The sequence below is a fragment of the Alligator mississippiensis genome, chromosome 14 (genome assembly GCF_030867095.1).
Source record: "Alligator mississippiensis isolate rAllMis1 chromosome 14, rAllMis1, whole genome shotgun sequence".
In the NCBI taxonomy this organism is placed as follows: domain Eukaryota; kingdom Metazoa; phylum Chordata; order Crocodylia; family Alligatoridae; genus Alligator; species Alligator mississippiensis.
In genome coordinates this window covers 14,562,050-14,577,750 of record NC_081837.1, presented here as the reverse complement: position 1 = coordinate 14,577,750, position 15,701 = coordinate 14,562,050, and the positions used below count along the sequence as shown (strand labels likewise).

Below are 15,701 nucleotides of genomic sequence, written 5' to 3'. Positions count from 1 at the left end.
TCCTGGTACACAAGGGATAAAATATCACTCTGCTGATGTGGTTTGCATCCTAGTGCAGCAAGTAAAAAGATCAGTCCCTTGTTCAGATAAAGGAGAGATGCAGCTTAGGCCTGAGGCAGTTCCACTAAACCTTCTCCCTGAACGGCTGGTATCTCATAGGGACTGGAGGAGGCTGAACAAGAAGTTGGCTTGAGGCACTGAAGCTCACCAGTGGCTCCAGAAGAAAAATGTTAATAACTCTAGACTCCCTGACAAATAACTGCATCACCTTAAAAAGATTTCAGTCCCATTACTTCCAAATAAGCCAGGTTGTTCAGTAGCTCTCCCCCATACCCTCTTACATGCTCTTTATGCAGCTAGAGTTAATTTGGGTAGGATCCCCAATCTACCCCTCAAGGGACCCTAAAGGATCTGGGCCGGCTCATCCCCCAGGGTGCACAGGGCTGACCCAACACAACACTACTTCCTTTGTTAATTGTCAAAACAGAAAGTGGCCATTTCCTACCTGAACCTGTGGCTCAGAAAAATTAGCAACAGCTAATCCCTCTTCATCCGGGGGCAAGTTGTGCCGCTCTCCAATTCTCACTGTAGACCGCTGCACAAGCAGAATACAGCTGCTATAAACAATGGAAACACCTTCTTCCCCTGCACATGTAGCTGGAAGATGGGTGCTCTCCCCTTCTTCCAGGGAATTATACTCCCCATGCTGCTACCCCAGAGAGACACTGTATATGGACAGACTGACAGACCCATCTCTTTACAAACTTGTACAGCTCTCTCATCACTTCTCTCTCTCAGTGGGAGCAACGTGCAGAATCTCATCCGATCTGGAGGGAACATCTAGCACTGGGTGCAGCTCAGCATGAACAGCTTTGATCCAGACGATGGAAGCAAAGTGAGAAAGAAGAAAGCAGCGTGATGTAAATTTGGACTCCAATCTAGACAACATATGAATCTGTGAAACTTGTAACAAGCTGCAGCACTCTTGAATTGGGCCTGCCAGTCACAAACAGATTCATCAGGCATCTGACTACACCTCGTATATATGTACGCCATGATCCAGAGGATCGACAGTCACCTGTTGGGTGGAAGAAGGGCCTTCCGCTCAACCATCTGGTAGCCATGGCTGAAGTATCAAACCTTTACCTACAAACATTTAATAGATAACGTGGGATAGAAAGGAAGCTCCTAAGCATGGTTAACCCACGCCCCTTCCTCCCCCATTATTCAAATAAGCCCTGTAAGATGTGAATTAAAATTAAAAATCCTCAGCACCATCTCAGTAGTAGACACAAAAGGAAAACTCATTTTCCACTCCTATGTGCTCTACAACTTGAACTGTGTTACGCTAGTTTGGACTCAGTCTTCAAGGGTGGTCGGGGAGGTTTGGTGGTGGAAAGGGGGAGGGGCAGTATCGCAAAGGAAACCAAGAACTCTGGGTTTTGCATCAGGTACCAACCTAGAAAGCAGAAGTAGCATTTTCCTTTGAGAGGACCAGGGGAGCTGCACATTGAGAAAAGGAGCCTGTGTTGAGAAGGTCTCTAGTAGCATGTGCTCTCCTCCCATTCCCCCTCACTTCCCCAACCTTTCTGGCCAAGGGAAGAGACCTACCAACCATCCACATCTCCTATAAAGTTACATGCCTCTGGGCATAACCATTCAGCAAGCCTGGCATGAGCCTCCTGCATCCCAGGATAGATGCCAAATGTTCACAGCTACCCATCAACCTTCATACCGGCCAAACAAGCAAACAGCATCAAAGGAAGGCAGGAGGTCTCAGCTGCAAGACAACAGTTGGCTGTAGGGTATGGTGGTGCAAAGGCTAGCAGAAGTACTTCTGTGCTCTGGCTGATAAGCATTACAATCGTAACAGAAGTTACACAGCTGAAACATGGAGAGATTCCATAAGAAACGAAGATCTCACTTGGCTACGTGCTGTACGGCTCACATGATTTAAAAAAGACAAGTTTCTTCTTCAAGGAGTTTATTATCTAAATAGACCGAGTCTCATGTTTTTCAATACCGATGCTTTTTTGGGAGGAGGAAGGAGGCAGGGGGAGGAAATAACGGTCATATTTTGAATGTTATCTGCTCGTGGTATAACAACTAATTGCCAAATGATCTGTACACAGGAACCTGAACTTCTAGTAACATAACGTTAGATCTTTTCACGGCATTATGATCCCAGCATTTCTTTGATGCATCGTGAAGGAAGGAAGGAAGAAAAGAAGAGCTGGATCTGTTGGAAAGTGACCCTGTAACACACTGCCTGTACGGTCCTGAAAACACAGAGGCACCCGGAGTCAAGCACCAAGTCCTGGAGCCTCACTGCAGATTGCCACGATGCTTTGGTCCACTTCTCTGTGCTCTACAATGTCCCGGAGCTGCCACCTAGCTTCCAGGTCCAAGCAAAATTGATGGCCTTGACTGCTAAAGCCCAGTAGGATTTGGTTCCTGAGCACCGTAGGAATTGCCTCTCCTGTCAAGTCCCCTCCCTTCCCAGGCACTCAAGCCAACAGCAGAGTTCAACATCTGAGTGACGGCAGAAAGGTCTCAGGGAAGCCCTCAATTCTGGGACTTGTCTTCCCCATAGCCTGCCTGAACAGACACCGACGCTGGGTCAAGATAAAACTATCTCATTTCCAAAAACTCCAGAGGAACCCGAGTCACAGCAGAAACCCCAGGCCTGTAGCAGACTGTGAGAGCAATGCAGTGTTTCGGACACAGGGGCACCCTCTCCAAGGCAGGAGTTGCAATCTGTGCTTCCTCTGCTCGTTGGAAGAGGCAGCTCAAGCAAAACGCCTCTACCAACACCAGGCGAAGATCAGACCTACTTAAAAAACTTAGGAGGGGAGTGATATTCAATTCCCAGGCAGCTTTGAAGAACCCATGCAAGAGCAGGATTTGTCCTAAAAGCACCCCCTGAGTGGAAGGCACCCTGAGTCAGGCAATCTGCCCGATGTCTCCAAAATGTAACCTCCTTCCCTAGGTGAAATGGGTCTGGTTAAAAAGCACCTGAGAAATGAGGACAGAACAACCTGGAAACCACCACCCAGAGGCTGGGGTCCTCAGAAGCAGTGCAAAATATCTTTAAAATCTGCCTCTCAAGCTTGATTATCCAGAAGGTAGTAATTAATAGCTGCAGCACAAGGGCCATTTCCCAGCCAGCTTCTTCTGCTGGCCAGTTGGGTTCACGGAAACTGGGTGCTTTCATCAGTTTTGGCCTCTATATAACACCATCTCAGATTGCATGCATGTGTTCAGAGCATGATGGACCATCTACAGACAAAATAAAACTGAACATAAGAGCAAAAACATTATGGTTATTCTGGAGAAATGGGAACTATTGCATGTCTGCACAAGATAGGAGGATGGATTCATAGATGGCTAGGAGCTGGAAGGGACCTCGCAGATCATCGGGTCCAGTCCCCCTGCTCTAGGCAGGAAGGCAACCAAATCCTTTGACATCAACAGGAAAGGTTTCCAAAACTACCAAATTTCTTTGGAGGAGAGAGACCCTCGTGTCTTTTAACACATCATAAAGAAACTAAAACCGCTCAAAAAAAGCACTTTTAAAACAAGGCCTGCCATGAGACGGGATGCTATTCAAAGGTTTAGTGTCAGACCATCAGGTAACGAATGGGTTAAGTCGGAGAAGAAAAGCAGAAATGAACGACCTCAGCAAGCAACAATTCTTACAAAGCTGATTTTTTATGAAGCCAAGAAGCTTAAAAAGTCAGGGAAAATAGCCTTTAGCCTACCATGGCTTTAAAACCTAACCCCCCTCAGTGAATCCGGATTTCTGGCAGGTCGGGATATCGAAATAGGAAGATCACACGTATCCAGCCAACGTTTCAGCTGGGTGGAGACTCTCCAATGTTTGCTTTGTCTTTCCTCCCCACCTCCTCTCCCCCCCCCCGTGTTTGCACAGTTGCGAGCACTCCAGCCGCTGTAAAACTAGCTCTTGGTTTCCTAGCCCTGCAACAACAGACCCACAAGCCCGGGGTTTCCTTTCATGCCAGATCAAGGGAATCCCCGTTACAGTCAGACATTCCTCTCGGCCAGGCCTGCCCGAGTGCATTCCACAAGCCAGACGATTTTCCCCCCTGCTACACACGCAGGGAAGCAGACGAGAGCCAGCCCTGGAACGGTTAGCTGCCAGCTGTAGAAACTGGACTGGCCCGAGTTTTTATTTTCCCTGCTTTGGAAAGTCATAATCCTCCCTAGCACAATAGATTACCCCCCTTGTCAACAATTGCTTTGGCTTAAACTGGGGGAAGGTGGGAGGGAGGCAGAACAGTTTACAAAACCCACTGCAACATCCGAGAATACATTCATTGAGAAAACTAAGAGAAGTTTTGTTCTCTGCTGAACCAACACAGTGGAAAGAATTTTCAATCTCCCGGGTGGAAAAGCTTAAATCTGCATTTAAATAGCAACAGGTTTTGGAATAAAAAACAAGTCAAACCCACAAGCACTTGAATAAAATAAAAGCTAAATCATTGGGGGTTTTGCTTTTTTTAAGGTTTGTTTTCCAGTAAACCACTGCTTCACTAAAAGCAGCCCTCAGGAGACAGGAGCTGGGGATGGCTTAATTTCTACACGAGAAAAAAGTCGAAACTCCAAAAGGCACGATGCAAACAAAGTCCGAGGTACTGCTGTGCAAATGGGGCGATCTGCAAGAGTTGGGTTTATCTACAGGTGTAGGAGCAGGATGCAAAATAATTTCATCTTCTTGAAGGGTACGTGTGGTAGGTGGTTTGCTTGGGCAGGCTGCAATTGCAAGCATGGAAAACAGAGGAAAGTGGGGCAGGAAAACAGTTCTTTGAATTAGAATAAGACCTATATTTGAAATTTAACCCATCACATCTTCTTCACCAAAGTTCCCTACTGTGTGTTCAAATACTTGGCTCAGCCTACTTTTGAACGGTATTTCCATCCCACCTTGAAAGAGTCCTCTCTGCTCGGACTCCCCACCCCACCACCCTCTAGTCCTTTACTTTTAGGCCTTTTATAAGGCCTTTACTTTTCTTTTCTTTCTCCACTTTCATTCGATTTCTGTTTTCAAACTGTTCAAGACAATCTAGTGGGATGACTCGGATCAATAGGTACCCAAGCCTCAAAAAGCACAGAGCGCACCAGGTCTGTGCGTTTCCATGTGCCCTACTTTTTTTTCTTTTTAATGAATGTTGTACAGTAGCGAAATGTCCTTAACAAGCCCAGTTTTAATGAGTTTTGAGACAGATGCACATACTAGACCAACCCAATAAGGGTAACACGCCCTCCTCATGGCGCTGAAAGTCATGCATGCAGCTACCAAAATACCCCACTGCTAGATAAGATGCCCTGCATATGGCAGAAAAAAAAAAAAAAAAGGAGAGCTTCTTAGGGGACCTGAAAATAAGAAAAACAGCAACGACAAGAGAACACGTTCGTAGTCTTTTTTCTGCTTTATGATGCACAATGAAGACATGGTAGATTTTTGTTTTGATGCTCACTTTTTCATGAAACAGAAGTTCTCCAGTTATCCGTGGAGCCCATGTAGAGCTATGGGCTTCTGAAACATCAAGGTAATGAAGTCTGAGAGGGAACATGGTTTTTATTCAATTTACTTAAGAATGAGTTAAGTGCTACAAAATCCAAATGACTGAACCCACATTGGAAGAAGAATTTATTGATACACAAAAACTTTTTAACTGGACCAAGAAAGATCCCAGTGGGTATGTCTACATGTGCAATTCATGCTAAGCAATACATTCCAGAGTTTATTGCCATCTGAAACGCGCCCACGAACGCAGCACGTCGAGCTGAGTCGGAGTAGCCCTGGCTGGCAGAAAGTCCGGCGGGTCAGGGCTGGTCCCCACAGCTGCCGAGGGGCTGGCTAGGGCACAAGGGTGCTTCAGCACAGGGCTAGTATTTACAAGTACAATCCTGCTGCCGAGTAAATTAGTTTACTCCACACATACAGAGATGCAATATAGATGCCGAGATGCACAGTAAACATCTTGTGTAGATGTGCCCAGTGTTTCCAAGGAAAGTGTACAGGTATAGCAGGGAATTCTTGACAGCCTCGTGCTTCCAAACGAAGTTACAAAATAAAAAAGGAAAAGAAAAATTAAGGGAAAAGAAATGTAACAACAACAAAAATGCATCCGCCTCTCTGGAAGTCACCCTTATCATTACTCTCCCTTTGCCAGCCATATCTTCTCTGCTGTCCTCCCCATACGTTAGGATTTTTTCCACTTTCCTTTCCTTCATGCAGGATAGAAAAGTTGGATCTTGCCCCAATCATCCTTTAATATTACAGTATTTAGCACCTGCCCAGAATTCTTCAGCCATCAATCGGAAAGAAAATCTGACAGATTTGAAATAAAAGATAAAAAGCATCACTTCCTAAAGTTGAAAGGTTACTGATCTTTTTCTTGCTACAACAGCAGTTCATCGGTCTTTCAATACACAAAAGTGCATGGCATTCAAAGCAATTAAGCCATGTCTTTCTCTTTCAATGTATATTGGATTCTACTTTATTGTTTGCTTTCCTGCTTGCTCATTCTCCCTAAAGATTTTTTTTAAAAGCTTTTCATACGCTGGGTGAATATTTTTATTCAAAATTGTTTCCTTTTCGATAGGCATATCTTATTTGTTCTGGGATCGATGGTTAAATTGTGAAGGGCGACTAGTGATTTGGGGGACATAACTTAAAGACACTAAAAACACAGTTTTCAGAGCAATATTCAACGTTCTCCTCTTAAGGGATCGTCTCAAGTGAGGTATGCAGAGACTGAGATACCTTAAAGTGCTAGTCAACTTTGCACATTTAAACGAATATGTTAATGAAAACATTAAAGTCACCTTGGCAACATGCGGGTCTGCAAAACCAACTTGCTGAGCGTGTGATGTATCACCACATGATGGACTGCCGCTCTACACCCCAAGTAGATCGCTTACGGCAAGCCAAATCCTCAACTAAATAAAACTGAACAACATTTTCCTGGCAGCACCAGGGAACGGTTTAGGAAACAAAACAAAACAAGTTAAACATGGTTCAGCTGCCAACAGCGGAGCCCTTCCAGAGAGAACGGTCGTCAAGTTAGATCAGCTTTGAACCAGCCTTGCCTGGGTCACTTGGAAATAAATAAATACAGAAATAAAAAATACCTGCCAACCCTTAAAGGCCGTAAAGAGATTTTCTGCTAAAATAACCTGAGATGCGTCTTTTAGAGCAGATGTGCTATATTCTGGACAGCATTTTGGGATGCTAGAGTGGAAAAGCAATACATGTTTTGCTTTTAAAAAAATAAATAAATAGGGACGCTCCCTAAACAGACCTGCATAATTCAAAATTAAGAAGAGGACACAACCATCTATCAAAGAGAACCAGGAACCATTTGTATAGTCTTCACTTAGTTAAAAGGTGAGATTTTTCTCAAGCACAAAGCATTGGCCCACGGCGGCCTCAATGAAGTCAACTCCCGTCGAATCCAGCGGGAGCAGGACTGGGCGAACGCCACTCGCTTTAGAGAAATCTCACACCAAGGACCCAATGAGAGAGTCTTTCCATTGAGTTAAACAGCCTTTGGAGCAGGCTCCAAGGAACCAATGAGGACATACTGCTTGTTCAGCATGCAAAAAATTAGTAACTGAACTATTCCATTAGCCAGCTCATGTGGAAATTGTGTGTAGACTTTTTGGTACCAGAGGACACTGTTCACAAGCTGGGAAAATTGCAATATGTCCTTCTATTGGATACATTCCCTACAATAAATCTGAACTCTATACTCCAAAAATGTTTGGACCTAGTCTAACTGGGGCCAGTAGAAGAAACTGCAAACCATGATTAAAGGTGGCTGGAGTTTATTAAACGAGTGTTGACCTGTTCCTAAGCAATCCTTAGTCATACAGCTCTAAGTCTAGTTGGGCATTAGCCAATAAAGGGACATACCGTACAACCACTTCCATAGACCCAGCGATCATGTTTTCTTCTAGGATCCAAAGCAAAAGTTTAAAAATTAAAAAGACAACTAGAAATGTTGGCCTTTTACTGAGAGATTTGTTTTTCCAAGGAGGGACAGCTCTAGGTACAAACTTCCACACAAGTGCCTTGCTAGCTTCGTGTTCTAACAAGAAGTTGTATAGCAATATTAACATTAATATTAAAATTAAGCATTCCTACCCTAGACATATAACATGGTGGGTTAATTAATTCTAAAAGCATCAGCTGCATATTTTTGCCTTTGAGAAAGTAGGGTGAGTTTTCAAAATTGTATCTTAAACATTTTTGGCCAACAATACTACACATAGCTCCCTGTCTCTCCCACTACTCAACGTTAGACATAAAAGAGCAGAAGGAAGACAACCAATTTATAGTAAGGGAAAGAACAAGAGAAAGACTATTTGATTTTTAAAGAAGGGATTGTAACATTCTGCTTAGTTTTGATGCCACTAGAATATTTTTTATATTCTTTTATATTTTTCCCATTTTAACTTTTTTTTTGCAAAATTCTGCGAGATGTTACATCTCAAGGACAAACTAACTTCCAAATCTAATGTTCTCTTCATGTCCCCCAAATCGGATTTGATATCCAAAATGGAAAAACAGGGAAGGAAGTGATGAATGAAATGAATGGTTGTACCTGCACAGCACATAAAGTGGAGAGGAAAAATGTCATATGGTGCTGTCTAGGCAAGGCAACACACCGCTCAAGAACAGACAGCAAACCAAGGCATGCACACTGTGACACACAGATGTTTGCCTCGTCTTAGGCAACACAGCTTGTCTACAAAAGTTAATTCTAATTAATTAATGGTGTAAATGTATAGGGTATTAAACTGCATTAAATACATGTAGAGAGACACTTACTCAGAATTAAAGTGGTCTTAATTTGATTCATCTTAATTCACTTTGGAAATGAAGAAGGCTAAACAGAGTGAAGGCTACTTTAATACTGAATAAATAGTGTTCACCCAGAGGCTTAATGCATTTAATTAATCCACTTAAAAATTAATTCAGATTGATTTTCCTAAGTGTCCCCATGTAGACAAGCCTATACCGCTGCAGCTGGCACGTACACAGGTAAGATTTGGTGGGTACGGGGGTTTTATAACACAAATGCTTCAGAGGACAGAAAGGAAGCAACTTTCGGTTGTCTAGTTGTGATGAAGATATGCACGGCAACCTTAGCTTCTTTTCTGTAGAACTGTCCAGAGTGAGATCAATCAACTCTGCTTTACTTTTCTCCAGACTCACTTTAGGAGCATGTCCCCAGTGACTCACAGAGGAATTTAAAGGAGCTTACATAACATCTACATGGGTTTCTCCTCATTTACTTGAATTTACAAAACAGCATAAAAAAATGGCAGGTGGGAGTAAGTCAGGGTGCAGCTGAGCACAGCTACCTGTATTTCTATATTCTAGAGGTTGGTGGAGACACTTTGCCGTCTCTCTCTCATCAAATTTGTTCTTCAGCGTTTGCTCTGGAATATGATTACTGCAATCCCTGACTCAGTGGCAAAACATATGGACACAGTTGTTTCGCGTGTTGGACAACCACACAACAGCTCCTCCCTAGTTCTTCCGCCCACGAGATGATAGAGAGATGATAGAAAACACCTGCATCAGCAGCTGATCAGCATCCCTTGACTTTGGCTGGATTTTTTTCTTTGCACGTAGGATGAAGCTATAGTCAGACTTTGAAGGTAGAACTGTACTATGAACACATAAAGCACTACTACAATAGAGAAAAATAACCAAGGCATGCAATCAAAACGTTTTCTTCTACGGTGACTCCATCTTTGTAAAATGAAATACTTGCTATTTTCCCCAGAAAGAAAGGGCTCATTTTCCAACATTTAATGGATTCTGGTGTTAAACTTCTGGAGAAAAGGCAAAATATCTTGCAACAAGAGTATCTTGCAAGGGTAAGCACACTACCCAAGCTAAGAATTATTAGATCGTATCAGAGTAAACTGACAAACAGGTACAAAATGCCAACCATGACACCTTGTTATTGTGAAGTCTACACATACAACATTAAGACTTTTTAAAACAGATAGTATCAAGATAAAAAATAGGATGCACATCACTTTCCTCTTGTGTGACTAACTTTAATTCTGGTTAATTAATACTACTTTAAAACTTCGCATTTGCTTTTCCAAGTTTATGTTCACCTTTTGGCATTTTGCAGCATTTGGATACAATTAATCTGGTTAGTTTTATAAGTTTACATGGACGGGAGACGATGTAGTTATGGGTCAGGTTTATGACACTGCTGAGGAAGCGCTTAATTTAAAAAAAAAAAAAAAAAAAAGCATCGGAAGCCTTTAATTAAAAAAAAAAAAAGAAGACATGTTCTAGGAAAAAGTAATTAATCCAGATTGATCTTGCAAACCCCAACTTGCACAACCAGCACTACTGACTGTCTACTTAATAAGTCTCACTGACTTAAATGGCAAACGTTTAGAGTATCCGGACTTTAAGACAAAAAAGTACAAATACATTTTAAGTGCAAACAGCTTGAACAAATGCATCTCCTCTTACCTGCCAAGACCAGGCCTTGGCATGTTTCCTCTAGCTGCTGATATTAAATCAGGCACAATAGTGAAAGGATAGCTTAGGAGATTAACTGTCGCAAGGGAAACGGACCCCAGAACTCAGGACTTGCCAGGTAATGAAAGGAAGAACTGAACTTCAAATACTGCCGTTTAAAAATTTACCTATTTGTATTTTTAAGGCCAAAGACATTCCATTTAAACTCTGTGGTTTCAAATCGGTTCCCCCCTACACCCCCACCATATCCTGAGTTTATTTGCTTCATGAAAATTTCTAGCCAAATTAGGAATGGGGGAGGAGGAGGAGGAGGAGGAGGAGGAAAGGAAGGGGGAATAAAGCTTTTTTCCCCACCAGTTTAAATTGTGAAGTTTGAAGCTTTGAGTGTTCAACTCTAGCTGATCCCCATCTGCTTGTAAACAAAATTAGGCTTGTAAAATATGTCCACTATAATGCACAGTACTATGCACAGTCCAACCCTGACCTACATAGAAGTTGATGTGCTTCTTTTAAGTCAAATTACTTTGAACTAAGATTTTTATTGAGGAATTCTTTCCCCCAGCTGACCTCCCTCCCCACACACATATGCTTGCTTTTTCTGGTGTCTGTTCTCAGAACGTAGTCTATTTTCAGCAACCCTCTTGGATGGACTTTCATGGAAAATGAAATATACAGTGTATTTGATTTAGATTATATCAGAAGAAAAAAAAAAACTGTATGATATATGAGATCTGTTTTCCTGAATGGGAAGAAGAGAGGTTGGGAAATAAATGTTTAATGGATTAATTCTCTGGGAATCAAACAACTCTGCATACTTAAAATGATCCTTCTCTTCTTCTAGCAAGAGATTGATTTTGTCTTATCTATTTTACCCTAAAATTGCCTTTCCTCTTACCTAAAATTTCTCACCATTTCTATCATCCATGCCACTCTTCTCAGTGGCAGTGATCATGTATAAAGGAAAGGACATAGGGACTGCACAGGAGCAGAGGTCTAGACACTGGAGAGGTTAAACACTGGGACGTTATCTTCAGAAGAAATTACAACAAAGGAAACGCACCCACGGCAAGAAAGCTGGAAAGTCGGAGGTGGGAAGAGGAAAGACAAGACACAGTGTAAACGGGACGCTGATGAGGTTTGTGCCACCGTGTGCATGGTGCGGCGCTGGCAGAGCACCCAGGTGTACATCACGCCCAAAGGCAAGAGTTAACCAAACTTTTTTTTTGGCATCTTGCCTCCACCTCATTCCTTTATGAGGAAAGTTCACGGAGCTCATTCAGTTTTGCCTTGATACGATCAGGACCTCACATTCCCCGGGGGGAGAGATTTTAACACAAGACAAAAAACACTAGGGGAGTGAATCAACAAAACACCTTAAAAGCACCGAGAAACCAAACAGCCCTCGCATGCATGCCTTAGCGAAACAAAAAAAAACAGCAACTTCAGACTTCGTATAATCAAAGGTTTTTTTAAAAAGTAAATTCATGAGCAGTAGTAAATGTTTCATTACATTGACAGTGCAACTTTATAAGTGCTCTGCAGGTTTCCTGTCCGATACGCTGCACAGCTGGGTTGTTTCTATTTTTCCACTCACCCACCACATTTTCCTTATTTTAGATCCTTTGTTGACTTGGAGGATTACAAAATGGAACAAAAATGGACAGGCATGTACAGCTGGTCGGGCGATTTATAAGTGCTTATCAAAGTAGCAGACTCTCCCTTCCCCTGAATCCACTGCTAATACAGTTAACAGAGCAGGAGGAGAACATGCAAGAGATCTAGCTGAGAAGTACGCGCGCCCGGATTAGCCAACACCACGCATTTCCGTTGATTTGATGTGTGGACAGGGGACCAGCCAAATATTGCCACCTACAAATCCATAATGAAGTTGCTCCATGTCAAACAGCTCGTTTTCACCTCCAGAAATTAGAGAGGAGCCAGATTATATCCCCCCCCACAATTTTATCGGCTACCAATACAAACAGGCCTGCTTCCAAAACCGTAAGAAATGTGCCCTTGTAAAGAGGCTGTTCATACAGTGCTGGACATCCAACCTTTAGCAAGTTCAGAATCGAATTACCCTTCTCTATCTGCATTCTCTTCACCAGTCAGCACCTCGCCCTGCATCGTCTGATCCACTGCCTCAAACCCACACCTCCACTGGGACTGGTTCAGGACCCATGCAGGCAAGGCGTGCTTGGGCTGGGTGGATGGGATGCACAGAAGAAAAAAATAAAAAGAGTGGATCAGTATAACATAATGCCCATAAGAGTCATCGTCTGCAGAAATTTTAACCTAGTACCGCTAGACCCAACCACTAATTTAAAGGACCCAACTCGCCCAGCATGAAGACAGTGATCACATCAACCTTTCATACCTGGAGTAGTCACCAGAGGGGAACAAAGCATCGCACAGTATTAAGATTGGTTGAACACATTTTCTTCCATGTGACAATCCACCCTTTCAAGATGCTGGTTGCTTCCCATGGAGCTCTCGGTACATTCAACTCTCACCGACATTTACTTAGCACCTTAGAGAATAGGGTCCTTTTATTTAAAGGCTGGGATTATTTTATGCCATTTCTTTGCTTTGCCTGAAAGAGCTGGCAGAGGGAGCAAGCATCTGCAAATTAGGCCACAGGCACAGATTTAGATGCCAGGAGGCTCTTGCATGGCTTAGCTCAACTTTGACTGAAGAGATGATTTCCAAAGTTGCAACAACAAAAGACCTAGACATGAGCAAATTTTGTTGTTAGTTAGTCGATCAGGTTCCCGAGAACGTTGATAGCCTAAGACGTGTCAGAAACGGCAGAGACCAATGTCCGTACATTATGCCAGCGAACAAGTTTATGCTATAAGCAAGTGGATGGGAAGGAACATTAAGAGTCTTGCAAGGAAGCTGAAAAAAAGCAAATGAACTCTTATAGCGCAGGCATGCATTAGCACAAGCTCAGACTTTAGACCAGCTAACTATGCCAGATAATTTGAATCACATATGGTAGAGAAAGATATTAGGAGGCAACTGTTTTCACAGCTGTAGGAACAGTGCATGTAGAAGCGTACAAATGCGTTCTGCAGTTACATGCCCGGGGCATACAAAAATCATCTTGGGACAGCTTATTTATGAGCTGGATATGAAACCAAAACTAATGGTCTAGCTGAGGGGCAGGCAAAATATGGCCCGCAGGCCAAATCCGGCCCGCCAGGCAATTTCATCTGGCCCACACACCCACCAACTAACTGTATCCACCCAGTCCACATGCCTTGCTCCCACACTCGTGCGCAAAACGGCCTGGCCCAGCCAGCACACAGCTTGTGGGGGAGGCTGCTGCTGCCACTGCTGCATCTGTATATACCGTATGCAAAGACAAATCATTACAAAAATATTTCTTGTAATAAAATTTGAATGGGTTATAATAGATGTTTCATTTTTAGTATATGATTTGGGGTTTTTTCTGGTCCCAGAAAAACCCTCCTCTCCCAAAAGGAGTACTTCTGGGGGCAAGGGGAGGGACTTCGAGTGGCAAAGGTCAATGGTAAGGATGGGACTTCTGGACCCAAGACGGAGACAAGGGGGCGGGGCAACTGCCAAGGGGTGGGGCTACGCTTGCAGCCCTCGACAGCTCACCAAAACTCATTAAGCAGCCCTCCACCCCAAATAATTGCCCACCGCTGGTCTAGCTTCTCACCAAATACTAACTTCACAGGCTTTGGTCATGCTTTAAAGCAATGGGAGCAAAGGAAAAGGAAATGAAACTGGCAGTGGTGCTGCTCACAGCTGCATTTAAAAAGAGAATCCAGCAGTTTCTGTATTAATAAGGATTCATGAGTGCGCTGCTACAAGGTGTCTCAGAAACACCAGATGAGAAGTTTGCTTTCACATACCATTTTATGCAAAAAAAAAAAAACAACAACTCATTATCAATAAGCAGAAATAAGAATTGCATGTTTGAATACTGTTCTCTTCAGTTTTACATCTTCCATAAGTTAGAAGGTCCCTCAGGTCATGCTCGAGGCAAAGAAAACTAGCCTGTCTTATAGAAAGCTTAGCCATTTGATTTCATAAAAGTGAAACTACCATATGTGCCCGACTCCAAAGCCACTCAGAATTCAAGACGATCCCCCAGTAATTATAGTCTATACATGGAAAATTATAAATTTGTATAGAATCTAATTATTGAGGGATTATCTTCAAACGTGTCTCCTCCACTGCTCCAGCAGAGAAAGCAGCAGCAAGGGGGCAAGCCACCTGCTTTCTACCTCTTCCCCCCACTCCCCCTCATCTACCCCCTGTCAATTTGGCCTCCCCCCTGCTGCCACCTGCCTTATATGCAGCAGCTCTGGCTCCAGTCCAGGACATGAAGCGCGCGGTGGCTTCAGCCCTGGACAGGCAACAGTGGTGACAGCCCTAGCCCCAAAGCCAGAGCCACAGTCTCCCCCGTGCTCCCACCCGCACGCTACATGCTACTATGGTACTAGAAGCCTCTAACTACCCAGCTGGAAAGTATCTCCATAGCGCTCATCCTAATTTCATCCTCAGCCTCCCTGGACAACTACTCCTTATAAGCCACTGCAAATTAGCTCCCTTCCTAGCAATTCAGACACTCTGGAAACCCCCCGCCTTGACTACTGCAAAGATTATATGGACTGTAAGTCACAAAGGCCCACCGCCAAATGCAGTAATGTGGTGTAACTGCACTTCCACACACTCTCCCCGTGAACCTCTGCATGAAAAGCACAGCTGGGTCACACATGGGCTGTGACTAGACCAATGATTCTCAACCAGGGTGCTGCAGGACCTGGGGTGCCAGGAGACCCCTTTAGGGTGCTGCAAGGTACCACATAATATTAGCACCGTTGGCTATCAAGTACATCCGCACGATTCACAGGATAAACCCAGAGGGTGCCTATACACAAGTGCAGAGGCTGCTTCGACATGCATGTTGGAGCAGACTCGATTAATTGAGCCCGCTGGAGCGTAGCAATTACCACGCTCCAGCCAGACTCCATGTCTCATGCATCAGTGTTCCCCATGCTTCAAAATGGCAGCAGGGCGCTTTATCTAAAGCGTGTCGAATGAGCTTTAGACAATAGCACCCCCGTCGTCATTTTGAAACATGGGGACGCTGATACACCAGATGCTGCAGGTGATTTAA

General features: G+C 43.6%; 1 protein-coding gene across 2 annotated transcripts in view; it reads right to left on the bottom strand.

The window, feature by feature from the left end:
- ATP2A3 (ATPase sarcoplasmic/endoplasmic reticulum Ca2+ transporting 3) overlaps positions 1–15,701 on the bottom strand; it is a 148,600-nt gene that overhangs the window by 116,492 nt on the left and 16,407 nt on the right. The window lies entirely within an intron of this gene.